The sequence below is a fragment of the Balaenoptera borealis genome, assembly GCF_965194805.1.
Source record: "Balaenoptera borealis genome assembly, contig: HAP1_SCAFFOLD_370, whole genome shotgun sequence".
Classification (NCBI taxonomy): domain Eukaryota; kingdom Metazoa; phylum Chordata; class Mammalia; order Artiodactyla; family Balaenopteridae; genus Balaenoptera; species Balaenoptera borealis.
Genome location: NW_028123823.1, coordinates 105,142 through 117,347, shown reverse-complemented (window position 1 = coordinate 117,347; position 12,206 = coordinate 105,142). Strand labels below are relative to the sequence as shown.

Below are 12,206 nucleotides of genomic sequence, written 5' to 3'. Positions count from 1 at the left end.
GCTGATTCTCCAAGGAGGGAGATTGCTAGTAAAGCGGCTGGAATGGCGAACCGGAGCACAAGGAGATGAGAAATGAGGTGCGTTTTAGAAACCTTTCCCGATCACACGGTGTACCATCTTCGGGGTTTCTCATGCATGTTTTCAATGTAGGACGATGCCCTTGAACCTGGAGATTTGGGACCCATGGGATGGGTACCACGCCGTATTTCTTTACAGGGTCTGCGTTTGCTCACCCAACCTCACCAAACCTCTCAGCCCCAAGAGTGTCCACCCTTATGTCTCAATCAGCTGTGGGTCTAGATATGGTCAATCCAGGTGGCATCACAGCCCCTGAACGAATTTTGTAAGAATTTCTCTCTCTTTCACTGTCTTTGTTTCACGGGTTTTGAAAAGTAATTGATTTTTTTTTTTTTTTTTAAAAAAAAGCAATTTCTCTTTAATGTACGTATCACATATACATACACACCCACACCCACACACACACCTGTTGCCATGCGGTTTTTTGCAAAACCCACACTGCTTGCTGGGAGTCCAGACATATTTGCTCTCAAATGAAGAGCTATGATCTGAGCCTTCCCGTCTTACAGTAGCTATATTATCTGGGATGAACAACGGTGGCTCATCCAAAGGAAAACTTCTGCTGCTTCTTCTCTGACGGGGTTGTAGGCTCTTCTCAGGTTTTTTCAATTTCAACTTATCCTCTTCCTTAAAATGTTCTACACCACCTGTGTGCTCAAGCTCTTCCTTCACATGACTACTGGTTCTCGCTGCTGGAGCCGGCGGCTGGGGCTTATGGCACTGCTTCTGGCTGGAATGCAGCAAGTGCCCAGTTTGTGCAGCAGGATGAGGCTCTTTTGAGCAACCAGGGTGACCGAGAGGCTTTTCACTCAAAGAATGAGTCAAGGGTTTGGAAATCTGTACTAAATTTTGATCTTGTGATATCTTTCTGAATACAGAATGAGCCTGATTTTTCACAGATTTAACCCCAGAATTGCAACTCTGAAACTTTGAATCCTTATCAACTTGTTTCTTTCTCACTTTGACTGGCCTATGAAAATTTTGCTTAGATTCTGATTCATCAGCATTTCGCTTCACACTTTTGACATTAACTTTAGTTATGTTATGCATTAATTCATGCTTTGCTCCAACAACTTTTTTCCGAGTATCTGTGGTCATGGTTTGCTTAGAATGAATTACAGGTTTTGTGTGTTTGGGTTTTATGTTTTTTGACTCTAAGCAAGAAACACTATTTGACTGGCTGTCTCTGTCATCCTGAAGGTTTGCTGTTTCATGAGACTCCATTTTAATACTTTCAACAATATTCAACTGTTTTGAATTTTGGTCAGGTGCATCACCAATAGCATTTTCTAAAATATTACTTTCTGGTTCAAAAGCACTAGTATTAACCACCTCTAAGTTTGATTTATTAAATCTGGTGCCCTCCAACTGCTTATCATTAGACTCTGTGTCTTTACAATAAGCCATTTCCATTTCACTTCTTTGAAGGGAGTTCTCAGCTTTATCAGCAACTTCCACGCTATCTTTCAATTCCAAACTACATTCATTTACTTCATCCCCAGAACCAGACAAACTGACGAGGTTCTTTTCTTTCTCATTTGGGTTTGTACAAGCAGCATTGCCAGAGAAAGCAACGGAAGATGCAGGTTCCTCACTGACACTGTCATCTTCGTGGGGTAATTTTATTGTCTCCTTTGATTCTTGTTCAACTTCTCCTTCTGCCTTCATTTCTTCAACAACAGTCCCATCCATTTTACTTGAAGTGGAATCGTTCCGTTCATGTTCTTCTTTATCTGAGAACTTAAACAATGGGCTAATAGTCTTGGCTTTCCGTTCCATCAGAGTTTCATTTTTCTTCTCTTCAATACTAACACAAGTCTCTGAAAGGAGTGGACAGTTTGACTCGTGAGATGGCACATCTGCTTCTGCCTGGTTATTACTCTTCTGCTCAGAATCTAACCCAGCTCCATCCTTCACGTCAAGACAAGACGGAACTGCGGCTCCGATGGGTCCACTGTGTCGGCGGCTCCTCCTGCTCTCTTTCTGGTGCTCGCGTTTCGGTGACTCGCCAACTTCTTCTTTCATCTGACACCTTTCTTGTTGTTTCACCCCTGCTTTAGGGGCAGACACAGTCTTCCCTGATGCCTTTTTTGTGCTATTTAAAGGTGCTGCATTTGAACGCTTGGCAATAGTGCTCTGTCGCAAACTTCTTATTTGTTCTTGTGCCATTAAACGAGGTGATTTTCTTGGTGATCTCACTGAATTTTCTTCTACTTTGTCCCTCAAATTCCTGTTAGGTAAAATCAGTTCTTCTTCATCAATGGTATCATTGCCACTTTCTTTTACAACTCCTTCATCCATAATATCGTCAAGACCAACAACTCACAGGGCTGTTGTGAGGATCAAGTGAGATGATGTATGAGAACTCACTCTGTAAACTTTAGAGCACTACACAAATGTTAGTTATTATCTTCATCCTAGGGGTTAGAAGGAACCTCAAGAAGTTATCTAGTCCTCATCTTTGTATCCAAGTAGAACTTCATTTAAGAGTTCAACAAGATAGTGGTCTACCCTCCTCTACTATGAAACCTGGCACTAGATGTCAGACTTGAGAAAAAACCAAAGAGCATGATCTCCTTCCAGTGTCAGGACAACAGAGGTCAGGTGTGTACTTTACAGGGCCCGGACCTTATTTTAGTATTATCTGGTGTCATTTTTTTTCTTCAGAATGCTGCCTTCAGTTACTCCAACACTATTAAATTATCCATCCTTTCTGCTGTTGAACAAGGCATCTGGAAATTGGGATCATTGCTATCCAAAACAGGCAAACAGAACTGGTTACTTGCAGATCCTAGCATAGGATCCTTATCGCTGAGCATGTTCTTCAGCGAGTCCTCTAAGACATTTTGACTTGTACTAAAATCCTCACAGACTTCATTCTCCAGGTTGGATCCTAGAAATAGGGCATCATCTAAGTGTTCAGTAGGAATTAAATGATTAAATGTATCAACTATATCCATGAAGACTTCTGTGTGTCTTTCAGCCCAGCTCCGCCGACGAGCGCTACCACTGGCAGCGAGAGGAAGATGGTGGCCGCGCCGCCGCGGAGGAGGGGGCCGGCTGCGCCGAGAGGGGGTACGCGCAGGACGCAGGCGTCGCTGCCACAGCCTCTGCTTCCTCACGGCCCGGGCGGCCACTGCGGACCACGCCGTCCCGTCTTCCGCGCCGCCCTCCTTATCCTCGTTGCAGCCGCCGCCGCCCAGGGCCCGAGGGTCGCTCGCCTCGTGGGGACCGTGCGGCGGCGCGAGACCCCGCAGCCATCGGCGTGCGGCGACGGCGCGGGGGCTGGAGCGGGGTCGCGTCACGTGACCGCACTGTTTCAAAGTAATTGATTTTTATAATGGGGTTTAGCTGCTTTTGACTGCTGCGTTTATGCCGCTTTACACCCACTTGACTCACTTACAGAGAGATATCAATATATAAGATTTAAGATTCTTACTAGTCAGATATATTCTTGGGCGGTGAATAGGGGGTGTTGAGTCCAGTTCATTGAGCAAGGAGTAGGTCTTGTCTCTTACATATTGGGTTTATGGAACGGTATCTGAGCTAATTTGAAACCCTTGTTTTATGCATCACCCCACCTCACCTTTCCCGTTAAGCAGACATAGTCTGTTTTCTAAACGTGTGACTCTGTTCTGTTTTGTAATTCAGTTCAAGGGTAGCGGTTTTTACATTCCCTCTATAAGTGATATCTCATGATAAGTGTCTTTTTCTGTGTGACTTATTTCACTTAGAATCGTCATACCTAAATCCACTCATCATGCTGCTACTAGCCTTATGACATTGATTTCATGGCTGAGTGATATTCCATTGTATATAAGGACCACATCTTCTTTATCCATTCTTTTCTTTCCTGGGACATTTAAGGTGTATCGAAGTGGAGGTTCTTGTCAACAGAGTAGCCCAAAACTTTGGGGTGCCTGTGTCTTGCTGATTTTTAGTTTTCCCAATTTATACGCCCATGAGTGGAAGTGCCCTATGCTCTCTAAGCTGAGTTTTTTAGATGTTTCAGGACACACCGTACACTTCTCCAGAGTGGCTGTTGGCAATTTACATCCCGCCCATCAGCGTAGCAAGGCTCGCATTTCTCCATGGCCTGTCCTGCATTTCTGGTTTTGACACTTTATTCAGCATGGCCCTTTTGACCGATGGGAAGCAAGACTTCTTTGTAGCGCTGATTTGCCTTTCCAGGTTGCTTGGTTGGCCAAAAAGGGCGTATGCGTTTTTTCCTGAATATATTCAGGAAAAAACGCATACGCCCTTTTTGGCCAAGGGCATCATTGTCGAGGTTTTGCCGCTTTTCCTGTGCTTTAAAGGCGATTCGAATCTACCTCCTGAAATCTGTTTTCTGCAATTCTGCCTTGCTTTCAAATCCTCTTCGTTGCCTTCCCTCAATATATTTGTGGACGAGAGTTATCATTTCTAAGTCTGCAGGTTTGTGAATTGCAGTGCCCCTGAGCTCCATGATTCAACTCGCTTTCTTGGGAGCTGGCCGCAAAAGCGCAGGATTGCTTCAGGCCGTATTCTGGTTCCTGGCGGCAGGCTGAGCCTGTGGTTAATTCTTCTTCCTGATGGGAAAATAGTGTCACCTGTGCCTGTCGCAACACCTAGAGCTAGTCTCTCATTGGTTCCCCCTCTTCCCGTGCATCCTCAGGACAAATTGCAACCTGTACGGAACAGGAAGATAAAGGTGCTGATTCTCCAAGGAGGGAGATTGCTAGTAAAGCGGCTGGAATGGCGAACCGGAGCACAAGGAGATGAGAAATGAGGTGCGTTTTAGAAACCTTTCCCGATCACACGGTGTACCATCTTCGGGGTTTCTCATGCATGTTTTCAATGTAGGACGATGCCCTTGAACCTGGAGATTTGGGACCCATGGGATGGGTACCACGCCGTATTTCTTTACAGGGTCTGCGTTTGCTCACCCAACCTCACCAAACCTCTCAGCCCCAAGAGTGTCCACCCTTATGTCTCAATCAGCTGTGGGTCTAGATATGGTCAATCCAGGTGGCATCACAGCCCCTGAACGAATTTTGTAAGAATTTCTCTCTCTTTCACTGTCTTTGTTTCACGGGTTTTGAAAAGTAATTGATTTTTATAATGGGGTTTAGCTGCTTTTCACTGCTGCGTTTATGCCGCTTTACACCCACTGGACTCACTTACAGAGAGATATCAATATATAGGTTTTAAGATTCTTACTAGTCAGATATATTCTTGGGCGGTGAATAGGGGGTGTTGAGTCCAGTTCATTGAGCAAGGAGTAGGTCTTGTCTCTTACATATTGGGTTTATGGAACGGTATCTGAGCTAATTTGAAACCCTTGTTTTATGCATCACCCCACCTCACCTTTCCCGTTAAGCAGCCATAGTGTGTTTTCTAAACGTGTGACTCTGTTCTGTTTTGTAATTCAGTTCAAGGGTAGCGGTTTTTACATTCCCTCTATAAGTGATATCTCATGATAAGGGTCTTTTTCTGTGTGACTTATTTCACTTAGAATCGTCATACCTAAATCCACTCATCATGCTGCTACTAGCCTTATGACATTGATTTCATGGCTGAGTGATATTCCATTGTATATAAGGACCACATCTTCTTTATCCATTCTTCTCTTTCCTGGGATATTTAAGGTGTATCGAAGTGGAGGTTCTTGTCAACAGAGTAGCCCAAAACTTTGGGGTGCCTGTGTCTTGCTGATTTTTAGTTTTCCCAATTTATACGCCCATGAGTGGAAGGGCCCTATGGTCTCTAAGCTGAGTTTTTTAGATGTTTCAGGACACACCGTACACTTCTCCAGAGTGGCTGTTGGCAATTTACATCCCGCCCATCAGCGTAGCAAGGCTCCCATTTCTCCATGGCCTGTCCTGCATTTCTGGTTTTGACACTTTATTCAGCATGGCCCTTTTGACCGATGGGAAGCGAGACTTCTTTGTAGCGCTGATTTGCCTTTCCAGGTTGCTTGGTTGGCCAAAAAGGGCGTATGCGTTTTTTCCTGAATATATTCAGGAAAAAACGCATACGCCCTTTTTGGCCAAGGGCATCATTGTCGAGGTTTTGCCGCTTTTCCTGTGCTTTAAAGGCGATTCGAATCTACCTCCTGAAATCTGTTTCCTGCAATTCTGCCTTGCTTTCAAATCCTCTTCGTTGCCTTCCCTCAATATATTTGTGGACGAGAGTTATCATTTCTAAGTCTGCAGGTTTGTGAATTGCAGTGCCCCTGAGCTCCATGATTCAATTCGCTTTCTTGGGAGCTGGCCGCAAAAGCGCAGGATTGCTTCAGGCCGTATTCTGGTTCCTGGCGGCAGGCTGAGCCTGTGGTTAATTCTTCTTCCTGATGGGAAAATAGTGTCACCTGTGCCTGTCGCAACACCTAGAGCTAGTCTCTCATTGGTTCCCCCTCTTCCCGTGCATCCTCAGGACAAATTGCAACCTGTAAAGAACAGGAGGATAAAGGTGCTGATTCTCCAAGGAGGGAGATTGCTAGTAAAGCGGCTGGAATGGCGAACCGGAGCACAAGGAGATGAGAAATGAGGTGCGTTTTAGCAACCTTTCCCGATCACACGGTGTACCATCTTCGGGGTTTCTCATGCATGTTTTCAGTGTAGGACGATGCCCTTGAACCTGGAGATTTGGGACCCATGGGATGGGTACCACGCCGTATTTCTTTACAGGGTCTGCGTTTGCTCACCCAACCTCACCAAACCTCTCAGCCCCAAGAGTGTCCACCCTTATGTCTCAATCAGCTGTGGGTCTAGATATGGTCAATCCAGGTGGCATCACAGCCCCTGAACGAATTTTGTAAGAATTTCTCTCTCTTTCACTGTCTTTGTTTCACGGGTTTTGAAAAGTAATTGATTTTTATAATGGGGTTTAGCTGCTTTTCACTGCTGCGTTTATGCCGCTTTACACCCACTTGACTCACTTACAGAGAGATATCAATATATAGGTTTTAAGATTCTTACTAGTCAGATATATTCTTGGGCGGTGAATAGGGGGTGTTGAGTCCAGTTCACTGAGCAAGGAGTAGGTCTTGTCTCTTACATATTGGGTTTATGGAACGGTATCTGAGCTAATTTGAAACCCTTGTTTTATGCATCACCCCACCTCACCTTTCCCGTTAAGCAGCCATAGTCTGTTTTCTAAACGTGTGACTCTGTTCTGTTTTGTAATTCAGTTCAAGGGTAGCGGTTTTTACATTCCCTCTATAAGTGATATCTCATGATAAGGGTCTTTTTCTGTGTGACTTATTTCACTTAGAATCGTCATACCTAAATCCACTCATCATGCTGCTACTAGCCTTATGACATTGATTTCATGGCTGAGTGATATTCCATTGTATATAAGGACCACATCTTCTTTATCCATTCTTCTCTTTCCTGGGATATTTAAGGTGTATCGAAGTGGAGGTTCTTGTCAACAGAGTAGCCCAAAACTTTGGGGTGCCTGTGTCTTGCTGATTTTTAGTTTTCCCAATTTATACGCCCATGAGTGGAAGTGCCCTATGGTCTCTAAGCTGAGTTTTTTAGATGTTTCAGGACACACCGTACACTTCTCCAGAGTGGCTGTTGGCAATTTACATCCCGCCCATCAGCGTAGCAAGGCTCGCATTTCTCCATGGCCTGTCCTGCATTTCTGGTTTTGACACTTTATTCAGCATGGCCCTTTTGACCGATGGGAAGCAAGACTTCTTTGTAGCGCTGATTTGCCTTTCCAGGTTGCTTGGTTGGCCAAAAAGGGCGTATGCGTTTTTTCCTGAATATATTCAGGAAAAAACGCATACGCCCTTTTTGGCCAAGGGCATCATTGTCGAGGTTTTGCCGCTTTTCCTGTGCTTTAAAGGCGATTCGAATCTACCTCCTGAAATCTGTTTCCTGCAATTCTGCCTTGCTTTCAAATCCTCTTCGTTGCCTTCCCTCAATATATTTGTGGACGAGAGTTATCATTTCTAAGTCTGCAGGTTTGTGAATTGCAGTGCCCCTGAGCTCCATGATTCAACTCGCTTTCTTGGGAGCTGGCCGCAAAAGCGCAGGATTGCTTCAGGCCGTATTCTGGTTCCAGGCGGCAGGCTGAGCCTGTGGTTAATTCTTCTTCCTGATGGGAAAATAGAGTGACCTGTGCCTGTCCCAACACCTAGAGCTAGTCTCTCATTGGTTCCCCCTCTTCCCGTGCATCCTCAGGACAAATTGCAACCTGTAAAGAACAGGAGGATAAAGGTGCTGATTCTCCAAGGAGGGAGATTGCTAGTAAAGCGGCTGGAATGGCAAACCGGATAACAAGGAGATGAGAAATGAGGTGCGTTTTAGCAACCTTTCCCGATCACACGGTGTACCATCTTCGGGGTTTCTCATGCATGTTTTCAATGTAGGACGATGCCCTTGAACCTGGAGATTTGGGACCCATGGGATGGGTACCACGCCGTATTTCTTTACAGGGTCTGCGTTTGCTCACCCAACCTCACCAAACCTCTCAGCCCCAAGAGTGTCCACCCTTATGTCTCAATCAGCTGTGGGTCTAGATATGGTCAATCCAGGTGGCATCACAGCCCCTGAACGAATTTTGTAAGAATTTCTCTCTCTTTCACTGTCTTTGTTTCACGGGTTTTGAAAAGTAATTGATTTTTATAATGGGGTTTAGCTGCTTTTGACTGCTGCGTTTATGCCGCTTTACACCCACTTGACTCACTTACAGAGAGATATCAATATATAGGTTTTAAGATTCTTACTAGTCAGATATATTCTTGGGCGGTGAATAGGGGGTGTTGAGTCCAGTTCACTGAGCAAGGAGTAGGTCTTGTCTCTTACATATTGGGTTTATGGAACGGTATCTGAGCTAATTTGAAACCCTTGTTTTATGCATCACCCCACCTCACCTTTCCCGTTAAGCAGACATAGTCTGTTTTCTAAACGTGTGACTCTGTTCTGTTTTGTAATTCAGTTCAAGGGTAGCGGTTTTTACATTCCCTCTATAAGTGATATCTCATGATAAGTGTCTTTTTCTGTGTGACTTATTTCACTTAGAATCGTCATACCTAAATCCACTCATCATGCTGCTACTAGCCTTATGACATTGATTTCATGGCTGAGTGATATTCCATTGTATATAAGGACCACATCTTCTTTATCCATTCTTCTCTTTCCTGGGACATTTAAGGTGTAACGAAGTGGAGGTTCTTGTCAACAGAGTAGCCCAAAACTTTGGGGTGCCTGTGTCTTGCTGATTTTTAGTTTTCCCAATTTATACGGCCATGAGTGGAAGGGCCCTATGCTCTCTAAGCTGAGTTTTTTAGATGTTTCAGGACACACCGTACACTTCTCCAGAGTGGCTGTTGGCAATGTACATCCCGCCCATCAGCGTAGCAAGGCTCCCATTTCTCCATGGCCTGTCCTGCATTTCTGGTTTTGACACTTTATTCAGCATGGCCCTTTTGACCGATGGGAAGCAAGACTTCTTTGTAGCGCTGATTTGCCTTTCCAGGTTGCTTGGTTGGCCAAAAAGGGCGTATGCGTTTTTTCCTGAATATATTCAGGAAAAAACGCATACGACCTTTTTGGCCAAGGGCATCATTGTCGAGGTTTTGCCGCTTTTCCTGTGCTTTAAAGGCGATTCGAATCTACCTCCTGAAATCTGTTTCCTGCAATTCTGCCTTGCTTTCAAGTCCTCTTCGTTGCCTTCCCTCAATATATTTGTGGACGAGAGTTATCATTTCTAAGTCTGCAGGTTTGTGAATTGCAGTGCCCCTGAGCTCCATGATTCAACTCGCTTTCTTGGGAGCTGGCCGCAAAAGCGCAGGATTGCTTCAGGCCGTATTCTGGTTCCTGGCGGCAGGCTGAGCCTGTGGTTAATTCTTCTTCCTGATGGGAAAATAGAGTGACCTGTGCCTGTCCCAACACCTAGAGCTAGTCTCTCATTGGTTCCCCCTCTTCCCGTGCATCCTCAGGACAAATTGCAACCTGTAAAGAACAGGAGGATAAAGGTGCTGATTCTCCAAGGAGGGAGATTGCTAGTAAAGCGGCTGGAATGGCGAACCGGAGCACAAGGAGATGAGAAATGAGGTGCGTTTTAGAAACCTTTCCCGATCACACGGTGTACCATCTTCGGGGTTTCTCATGCATGTTTTCAGTGTAGGACGATGCCCTTGAACCTGGAGATTTGGGACCCATGGGATGGGTACCACGCCGTATTTCTTTAAAGGGTCTGCGTTTGCTCACCCAACCTCACCAAACCTCTCAGCCCCAAGAGTGTCCACCCTTATGTCTCAATCAGCTGTGGGTCTAGATATGGTCAATCCAGGTGGCATCACAGCCCCTGAACGAATTTTGTAAGAATTTCTCTCTCTTTCACTGTCTTTGTTTCACGGGTTTTGAAAAGTAATTGATTTTTATAATGGGGTTTAGCTGCTTTTCACTGCTGTGTTTATGCCGCTTTATACCCACTTGACTCACTTACAGAGAGATATGAATACATAGGTTTTAAGATTCTTACTAGTCAGATATATTCTTGGGCGGTGAATAGGGGGTGTTGAGTCCAGTTCACTGAGCAAGGAGTAGGTCTTGTCTATTACATATTGGGTTTATGGAACGGTATCTGAGCTAATTTGAAACCCTTGTTTTATGCATCACCCCACCTCACCTTTCCCGTTAAGCAGCCATAGTGTGTTTTCTAAACGTGTGACTCTGTTCTGTTTTGTAATTCAGTTCAAGGGTAGCGGTTTTTACATTCCCTCTATAAGTGATATCTCATGATAAGGGTCTTTTTCTGTGTGATTTATTTCACTTAGAATCGTCATACCTAAATCCACTCATCATGCTGCTACTAGCCTTATGACATTGATTTCATGGCTGAGTGATATTCCATTGTATATAAGGACCACATCTTCTTTATCCATTCTTCTCTTTCCTGGGATATTTAAGGTGTATCGAAGTGGAGGTTCTTGTCAACAGAGTAGCCCAAAACTTTGGGGTGCCTGTGTCTTGCTGATTTTTAGTTTTCCCAATTTATACGCCCATGAGTGGAAGGGCCCTATGCTCTCTAAGCTGAGTTTTTTAGATGTTTCAGGACACACCGTACACTTCTCCAGAGTGGCTGTTGGCAATTTACATCCCGCCCATCAGCGTAGCAAGGCTCCCATTTCTCCATGGCCTGTCCTGCTTTTCTGGTTTTGACTCTTTATTCAGCATGGCCCTTTTGACCGATGGGAAGCGAGACTTCTTTGTAGCGCTGATTTGCCTTACCATGTTGCTTGGTTGGCCAAAAAGGGCGTATGCGTTTTCTCCTGAATATATTCAGGAAAAAACGCATACCCCCTTTTTGGCCAAGGGCATCATTGTCGAGGTTTTGCCGCTTTTCCTGTGCTTTAAAGGCGATTCGAATCTACCTCCTGAAATCTGTTTCCTGCAATTCTGCCTTGCTTTCAAATCCTCTTCGTTGCCTTCCCTCAATATATTTGTGGACGAGAGTTATCATTTCTAAGTCTGCAGGTTTGTGAATTGCAGTGCCCCTGAGCTCCATGATTCAATTCGCTTTCTTGGGAGCTGGCCGCAAAAGCGCAGGATTGCTTCAGGCCGTATTCTGGTTCCTGGCGGCAGGCTGAGCCTGTGGTTAATTCTTCTTCCTGATGGGAATATAGTGTCAGCTGTGCCTGTCGCAACACCTAGAGCTAGTCTCTCATTGGTTCCCCCTCTTCCCGTGCATCCTCAGGACAAATTGCAACCTGTACGGAACAGGAAGATAAAGGTGCTGATTCTCCAAGGAGGGAGATTGCTAGTAAAGCGGCTGGAATGGCGAACCGGAGCACAAGGAGATGAGAAATGAGGTGCGTTTTAGCAACCTTTCCCGATCACACGGTGTACCATCTTCGGGGTTTCTCATGCATGTTTTCAGTGTAGGACGATGCCCTTGAACCTGGAGATTTGGGACCCATGGGATGGGTACCACGCCGTATTTCTTTACAGGGTCTGCGTTTGCTCACCCAACCTCACCAAACCTCTCAGCCCCAAGAGTGTCCACCCTTATGTCTCAATCAGCTGTGGGTCTAGATATGGTCAATCCAGGTGGCATCACAGCCCCTGAACGAATTTTGTAAGAATTTCTCTCTCTTTCACTGTCTTTGTTTCACGGGTTTTGAAAAGTAA

At 45.1% G+C, this 12,206-nt stretch overlaps 1 pseudogene across 1 annotated transcript; it reads right to left on the bottom strand.

Moving 5' to 3' along the window:
• Nucleotides 1-411: 411 nt before the first annotated feature.
• On the bottom strand, nt 412-2,818 carry LOC309621379 (PHD finger protein 3 pseudogene; annotated as a pseudogene). The gene is made up of 2 exons (XR_014249637.1): nt 2,707-2,818; nt 412-2,399 (listed from the first exon to the last, which is right to left on the bottom strand). The product of XR_014249637.1 is annotated as a PHD finger protein 3 pseudogene (transcript).
• Between the last annotated feature and the right edge of the window lie 9,388 nt (nt 2,819-12,206).